This window comes from Arachis ipaensis, chromosome B08 (genome assembly GCF_000816755.2).
Source record: "Arachis ipaensis cultivar K30076 chromosome B08, Araip1.1, whole genome shotgun sequence".
Classification (NCBI taxonomy): Eukaryota; Viridiplantae; Streptophyta; class Magnoliopsida; order Fabales; family Fabaceae; genus Arachis; species Arachis ipaensis.
Genome location: NC_029792.2, coordinates 12,804,827 through 12,813,547, shown reverse-complemented (window position 1 = coordinate 12,813,547; position 8,721 = coordinate 12,804,827). Strand labels below are relative to the sequence as shown.

The following is an 8,721-nucleotide window of genomic DNA, read 5'->3' as shown; positions in this document are numbered from 1 at the left end:
CCTAAACTCAAAACTTACAAAACAAGAACAAGAAGATGAAAATACCACAAAACACTACAATGGAGGCGCCTAATGGCGGCGGTTTTTTTCTTACCGCCAAGGATATTGGTGCCGGCACTAAGTTTGGTGGCGGTTTTTAGTAACCGCCGGTATAACCGTCACTAAATCAATATTTCGCGGCCATCGTCCAAAAAACCGCCGGCAAATGCGAGTGATTCTAAAACCGTGGTAATATTACACGCTCTTGACCCTTTTCTTGTCATACTCCTATTTCCTTTTACATAATGATTGATCAAATTTAAGATATTTACATTAGAAAATACACTTAATATTATTAATATATATGCGATGAACTTAACTAATATTAGAAGATAAACATAATAATCAATAATTGATCATAAAATCTAATTACAATGTTTGAGTACAAATTGAATCCATTTGAGGTCATAGTAATATTCACCTTTAAACTAACAATAAAATAATCTTGCATTGATGTATTAATCACTTTGACAAATCAATAAATAAGCTCCTTTTTCATATTCATTAGCTCCAAACCAACACACTGCAACGAAAAGTACCTCATATTAGTCAATATAAACAATGAGAAGATACATTGCGTAATGCACAAAGATAGCTCAACGCAAAGCACAAATTAATAACACAATAACAAAATCGTCATTACGATAAACCTTGATCCAACTCCTATCTACTATTTTATGTTATCATTTTCCTCATCTTAATGAAATTCTTCTTTTATTAAATAATAATTCAAATTGTTTAGGTTTATGATAAATATGAGAGCATAAGACTAATGCTAGAAGTTAAACCATGTAACAAGAGATGGACGTATGTCATCCTTAAAAGAAAAAAATAAACAAATAAATATTTCTAAATTTTCTCTAACACCCACCTAGTAATACTCTTACTATGTCAAGGACAAAGTAACACCCACCTAGTAATACTCTTTTCTTGTTTCTGCTGTAACTTCTGCCATTACCTCATCACTCACACGCTGATTCATTGAATATTAATCCCCACACGACACGCTTATTAATACTAAAATCAATAGCCTGTAAAAAATTCAAAGATCCACAAACATTGCAATTATTAGCATGCAGAAAAAGGGAAAAATGCATAGTAGTAGTGCAACGCCTTATTTTAGAGTCAACAGCTCCAAAACTTAATTAAGCAAATGATAATTCATGTTATCTAATTAATGTGACGTTTACTTAAAAAGGAAAAAGAGTATATATGGGATGTACCAAATGGTGTTGTGTGAATAGAGAAGCCAAGGAACATGGCGTGTTTGGGGCAAAGTTTATGGCTTATATAGAGAGTCATATCATTAGAAGAACAAAATAGAGATTAATTGTTTCTTTTTTTTTATTTCCTTTTGAAGCTGAACTTCCTCCCTCTTCTTGTGCCGCTGGAGAAGCAGAGCAAGCAAAGAGGGATGGGGAACCCCTGATTTTCTTGCTTAATTAGTAGGTTGCTGCTTTTGTATAAAATAATAGTTTTCTTCAATTTTATTTTTCTTTATGCATAACTTGTGAGAGAAAACAGAAGAGAAAATGAGAGGGATGGGACATTCTTTTGAAGTATTGCTAACACAAGAAACAAAATTCATAAATGAAATAACTCAATAGGATTTCATGATTAACAAAGTGTAAGGTTAATCAATTTGAAAAGTGAAATAGCATAAAGAATTTTTTTAAGTAGAAAATCATTGTAAACAATTGAGCATCAGCCAATTGCATGAGATATTTTTGCAAGCAACAAATTAACTAGAAAAAAAGTTAAAATGAATAAAAACACTAGAAATCAAATGTACCTGTAATTAGTTAAGGTTACAAAGTTAGCAAGCTTTCCACATTCTGGATCATCCTCAATACTTTGTGTGTTAAGAGTAACCTTCCAGACCTCAATACTTTGTGTTATCATCATGGCCCTTTAACATCTAAGACCTTTTTCATTAGTTACTATTATCTAGTTTTGGCAAAAGGAGGCAGCAATGTTAAAGCAACAATTGCAGAACTCATAAATCAAAATCAAAATCAAAATCAAATTAGTGCCATGACTGGTGTGAACAAGCTAAAAGTGGCATGATTGTGCTTTGTTTTTATCAACACTAAAGATATCAAATGCTATAAAGACTAAACAAACAACTTCATAAACAATTGGTAGAACTAAACATAAAAAACACCAAAATAAAGCATAAACAACAAATAATAAATCACGTATCCTGTGACTGTGGGAGCTCTCTATCCTACGCTAATAGTCCAACCAATTTTTAATTAGCGATTAAATTAAATGTATTATTAGGTAAAAATTAATTATGAAACTGTTAAGTGATAATCATCACAAATTATCAAAAAACTGAAATTGACATCCAAGTTAAAAAGCAAAAAAATTAGAGACCCAAGGAGTGAAGAACAAACCAGATAAGAGGAGAGGATGAAACAGAGTAGTGACGGTGAGCAAGAAAGACCCACAAACTGGAAGTGCAGGGCGACGAAAAAAAAATTTAGGAATGCAATTGGCTAATCTAAAAAATTTTGATCAATAACTATTCTCGATTATCAAATGAAACCAGCTTGAAACTTCCCTTTATCCCCATCCAAGTTTCAAGACAACATAACAACCAATCTTAACATATTGTTCTTTTGAAAAGAACTTCAAGCACAAAGAGCACCAAATAAAATTGTGTTATCAAAACCAATTAAAGGCATCTTTACCATCCAATACTTATTCATCAGGACAAAAGCTCTTAAAACTGACAAAGAGAGACAAAAAAATCTTACTAACCTTTTTCAAATGCATGTAATGTGAACCAATTGTTAAAAAATCTGAAGCACATAACTTGAGTTCAACAACCCCCAAAATCATCTGATAAGTCACATGATCAAGCAGCAAACTTTATTTGTTTCTGAAACAAATTTCCAAAAATCAAAAGCACCAATCATCAATAACCTAGCAAAAAGCATATGTTTAAGATGTAAAATTGAAGTTATAAGAAATGTTAGTGGAAATTTCTATTAAAATATTGATAGAGAAGAAAAGATGCATAAAATGAAAGTTAGAATTGAGAAATCCATGAAACCTAAGATGAGAATGAGTGAGATTCAGAAGTGGCACACTCTCTGAATCAGAGTACTTGTTCCGCCGATAGAGTCCAGTGTGCGAACTTGTTCTTGATAGTGGTGCTCTCAAGCTTCTTGTTATTTTACTTTTTCAAATCACACCAAAGAAAAAATATAAAAAGGGAAAAAACACTAACCAGGGTCCTCGATAACGGAAAGGAAGCACGACAAAGAGACGATGGAGCCATGGCAAAGCGGCAACAAACAACGATTGGTGAAGGATGGTGAAGGAGCAGCGATTTCGGTGAAGAAGCGGCGGAAAATTGTCAACTTCCAAGATAGAGTGGCAACAATGACGACGACGTCACGTTGAGTGATGATGGTGACGCCGCAATGAAAGACAACGGATTGGTAAGGGTTTGTGGGAGAAAGAGGATTTGTGGATTAGGGTGTTTGAGAGAGGTTCAAATGTACAGGTTCTGGAAAAGTCCCAAATTAAAATGATCTTTTAGGCTTTAGCAGGTATTAGGCTAATTTATCAAATGTTGCTGCGGTTAATAAAATCGCCGATCAAACAGCCGCAATCTTTCAACTTAGTGGTGGTTACATGAACCGACGCCAACTGGCCGCCGCAATCCTCCGTCTGTGTTGTAGTGAAAACAGAACTGTTGTGCGTGACCAATATCTCCAACTACAGACATCAAATTGAAGATCCGAATGGTGAAAACAAAGAACCAGGTATTTGGAATACACTGTCCAAATTTGAGCTCAATCCAACAGTTAACAAATCTACAGCGACCTAACATCCAAAGCTAAAAGAAAAGAAATATTCAAAATATAATAAAAGAAATATCTAAAATTAAATAAAATAGCGTGACGGAAGAAAGTGCACGCACGACAGAAAGAAACAAGGGCGCGGTGGAGGGAATCATACACGGCAAAAGGAATTAGGAAGCGCATACACAGCGAAAAAAAACGCTGAAAAAGAAAGAAAAATGTGAGAGAGAAAAGTGATTAGAGTTTCAGATAATTTTTGTTTTCTACTATGTAATAAAATTAAATTTTTAGAATGAATTACATATTTTTTTAATATTTTTTAGATTTTGTTACAGTTTAACTAATAATTAATTAGTATTTTAATTGATTATCTAGTTGAATTAATATCAAAATTAGCATAAAATTAAAGTGAATTTTTTATTTGTCTAAAAGAAAAAATGTGAGAAACAATGATAGGAGATTATTTATGTGAATTATTGGTATAAAAATTCCATTTAAGGCAATAAAATAGAAAAAGCGTTTGTATTGCAATAATATGAAGTCAACAAAGTAACATGATGAAAATATATATTTAAGGTTAAGGTTTTTTTTGTTGTATGTTAAAATATTTTTATTGTTAATAAAAATAAAAAATATTTTTGTCAACATATTAAAAATTGGAATCAATTTTAGTAATTTATCCTAAATTAAATTTTTTTTTTTAAAAAGAAAATTTTGTGTGTTTGAGATTGTATACATGAATAAATACGTGAATTAAATCTATTTCATGTAATGAGAAGTTTAATGACAAATATTCCGTTATTTTCTTAAGTATTTGTTAGTGATGCGATTTTACTATTGTCTTAGACAATTTTATTAAAATGTTGCTTTTTGAGTTTCGAACTATATATTATAGTAAACTAGTGAAATACCCGCGCATCTTTTAATCAATTTTATAAACTCCATACGTACTAATTATACCTGCGAAGGATCATATAGAAAATGAAAAATGTAATAATATTAATATAATTGAATCTCAGTGAAAAAATTAACTACAAAACTATTAATTGGGACGCACTGTGTAGAAGTCTCAGATATTTTTTTTAGATTTTCTGACACAAAATTGATTTTTTATATTTGTTTTTTAATATGTATTTAATTTTTATTTAAATTTTTGTTCCATGGATATGAATTAAATAATTTACAACAACAATCAATTTATTTATTTCAATCAAATTGAATTAATAGTACATACTTTTAATACCAGTTGAACAGTAACTATCTAGAAATATTCCAAAAAAATAAAATCAAATCACGGGTCATATAAGGACTTAATAGGTACGTAGAGTTGGTCAGTGATAATGTAATATATTCAGAAATTGTTTTTGTTAAACCCTGATTCGAAACTCGTAGTTTTTCAATTTTTTTGTGTTGAATAAGTAATTGGGCCTTTTTGGTATAATGTATTGATCCATGATGATGAAAAATAATTCCGGATCAGTTGGTTTAACGGGTTAATCGAAACCGTATTATTTGACCGATTTGATTGACCTTAAAATCACTTGAAAAAACTAGTAGAAATCCGATCGAATTGATGGTTAATCAGTGAACTATTTGAATCGATTCGGTTTTTTTATGTGACTGGTTCTGGAAATCACGTTTAAAATGGGCATCGCTGTAATGGAAAAGATAATCTCTCACTCTCCTTGTCTAATACTAAACCTAAATACCTAATAACCCATACATGATTCACAGATTCAATTCACACTCCTAATAGTCATAGCAGCCACCTTCTCCGTCATCGAACGCCTCTCCTCTGCCAAAGGTGCCATTGTTGTCGGTAATGTGACTGATAGTAGGGGTGTTATCGGTTCGATTTGGTTTGATTTTGGACCAAAAACCAACCGAACCGATATGTTCGGTTCCTACAGGCACACAACCGTTCGGTTTGCTGCTTTTACAATAACCGAACCGAACCGAACCAACAGCAGTTTGGTTCGGTCGGTTTTTTCGGTTTTTAATTTCTAATGAGTAAAATATGAATCACAATAATTAGAGGTTTAAAATAGTCAATAAACTGAAATAATAAGAGTAAAACATTGAAATGGTTAGGGATTGGAGATTTTTGTTGTTAGGTTAAAGGTTAAAATGGTTAAAACATTGAAATGGATGCATATCTTCGGTTCGGTTTGGTTTGGTTCGGTTTCTATCGAGCCAACCGAAAACCAAACCGAACCGATCGGTTTTGTCAGGAAAAAACCAAAAAAACCGATTTTTTTGGTTTTTAAATCGGTTGTTGTAATTTTCGGTTCGGTTTGCGGTAATTTTCGGTCCGGTTTGGTAACTTACACCCCTAACTAACAGAGCGTCTAGCCGCTGTCCTCTTCTGCTCCAGGCTCTGTTGTCTCTCTATTTTACATGCGCATCTTCCTCTTCTGCTCTGTCTGGCGTCATCTGTCTCTTTGCTAGCCAAGGCCGTCCCGCGCAGCTCCTCCATCGCCCTGTTGAAGCATCCATTTACACTCTTAATACCCATTTTGGTCCTCAAAGAATTTTGGACTAGACACTTTAGTCCCCAACTAAAATTAATTACTCAATTGGTCCCTAACAGTTAACTCCGTCAGTCACTTAGGTCCTTTGTGCTGTCAACTCTAACAAAAGACAAAATAGTCTCTGACAACTCTAATAGGGGACAAAATGGTCCCTGACCTCCTCTGTTCAGAAATGACACTGTTCTCTTCCAATTTACATAATATCTTGCATAACACTAACAGTCTAACACTGTAACTTCAAGCTACACAATGCACATTCTGCAACTTCAACTTTCACAAGAAGAAAAATTCTCAACTTGTTCTCAACCAATTCATACTCAGAAAACTAATGACTATGTCTCTCAAGTACTTGTTGTCTTCGATGGATCCCATAAATCTATACAGTAAGTCTGATTTGTTAAGACCCCTCGTTGTCGTTTCCATCTCCCTCCTCTTCTGCCCTATCATCTCCATGACCACATTGTCCACTACTCCAATCGCTTCCTTCAACTTCTTCTCCGAATCAATATTCAGTAATCACTTCAGTTTCCATATGAGTGGCAACGTCGACATTTCTCGTTGTACTGATAGCTTAGATGCGAGGTGGAAGCTGTCTGCCAACTTGGACTTCAGAAAAGAAGGAATAAAGCACTCGAGGTCCATTTCAAATGAGAATTAGCATATGATGTCAAAGGATAATCTTCTCATGATGTCCTAATGTCCAACAATCTATATTGCTTGCCGGAGAGTGGAGAAAGGCGTGCCCTTGGGGTAGTTGTAGAACTTGGTCTTGAGGGTGTGGTGGATGTTGTCGGGGTTGGATATGATGCTGTTATCGAGGATGTGGAAGTGGATGCATCTGGTGGGTGAAGTGTGGAGGAGGTGGGTGTACCAGTCACAGAGATTTAGAAAGTATGTGGTCCATGACATGTTGAGGTAGGTGCAACACGCGTGACAGTTACACCATGATTTGATCTTGGAGCTGAAGAAGAGGAAAAAAAGATGGAAAAGAAGACTGTGAAGGTGAAAAAGAAGAGTATGAATGTTAGCGTTATGCGAGATATGATGAAAATTAGGGAAGAACAGTGTCATTTCGAACAAAGGGGTCAAGGATCATGTTGTCCCCTGTTAGAGTTGTCAGGGATCACTTTGTCCGCTGTTAGAGTTGTCAGGGACCATTTTGTCTTCCATTAGAGTTGACGGAGCTAAAGACCTAAGTGACTGATGGAATTAATTGCTAAGGACCAATCGAGTAATTAATTTTAGTTGGGGACTAAAGTGTCTAGTCCGAAATTCTTTGAGAACCAAAATGGGTAAATACTCTACCTAATAACCCATACATGATTCACAGATTCAATTCACACTCCTAATAGCCATAGCAGCCACCTTCTCCATCATCGAATGCCTCTCTTCTGCCAAAGGTGCGTCATTGTCGGTAATGTAACGGACAGAGCGTCTCGCCGCCGTCCTCTTCTGCTCCAGGCTCTGTTGTGTGTTGTCTCTCTATTTTACATGTGCATCTTCCTCCTCTAATCCGTCTGGCGTCATCTGTCTCTTCACTAGCCAAGGCCGTCCCGCGCAGCTCCTCCATCGCCCTCTTGAAGCATCTATTTCTTCGTCTTGTCTCCACCTGTGCTACTTCCAGCTACGATTTGTCCCTCGACCAAGCTCAGCCTTGGTCGCCTGGAGACCTTATTTCACCCCTCCCAATGTTGCTCGCCTCAATTAGGTTCATGAGTCTCAGTTTTGTTTTTTTTTTATTTTGAACACATTTCGTTGATAGTTGCTGAGTTGCTATGTTGTAGAACTATAGGTTATTCTTGCTTCTTTAGTTTTATTTAATTGTTCAATTTCATTGTTTCTTGCCTTCTTGCTATGCTATTTTTTCAGTTTAATTATTGTTTTGCATTCTAGGTTGTTGTTTTTGTTGCCTAATAATTGCTACATAGTGGTTGCTCTTATTGATTTATTAGTAATTAATGCTTTATTGCTGTCTTGATTTTCGTTATTCATAAACTTTGAATTTGTTTTTGACTATTTTATAATAAATTATATTCAAAACATTCTGTGAATTTGTGAATTTTTGAATTTTACAAACCTTAATTGTTCAAGTTTCTTGCCTTCTTGCTATGCTATTTTTTCAGTTTAATTATTGTTTTGCATTCTAGGTTGTTGTTTTTGTTGCCTAATAATTGCTACATAGTGGTTGCTCTTATTGATTTATTAGTAATTAATGCTTTATGCTTTATTGGATTTTCGTTATTCATAAACTTTGAATTTGTTTTTGACTATTTTATAATAAATTATATTCAAAACATTCTGTGAATTTGTGAATTTTTGAATTTTACAAACCT

The 8,721-nt window shown here is 34.2% G+C and overlaps 1 long non-coding RNA gene across 5 annotated transcripts; it reads right to left on the bottom strand.

Annotated features, from left to right (window-relative positions):
* Positions 373–3,677, bottom strand: LOC110265714. Of its 5 annotated transcripts, none has more exons than XR_002351939.1 (6): positions 3,278–3,677; positions 2,806–2,926; positions 2,439–2,495; positions 1,832–1,948; positions 953–1,070; positions 373–562 (listed from the first exon to the last, which is right to left on the bottom strand). It is a non-coding gene; the product is annotated as an uncharacterized LOC110265714 (long non-coding RNA). The 5 variants fall into 5 exon arrangements; XR_002351938.1 differs by having other exon boundaries at positions 1,832–1,957; positions 3,278–3,676; XR_002351937.1 differs by lacking the exon at positions 2,439–2,495 and having other exon boundaries at positions 3,278–3,664.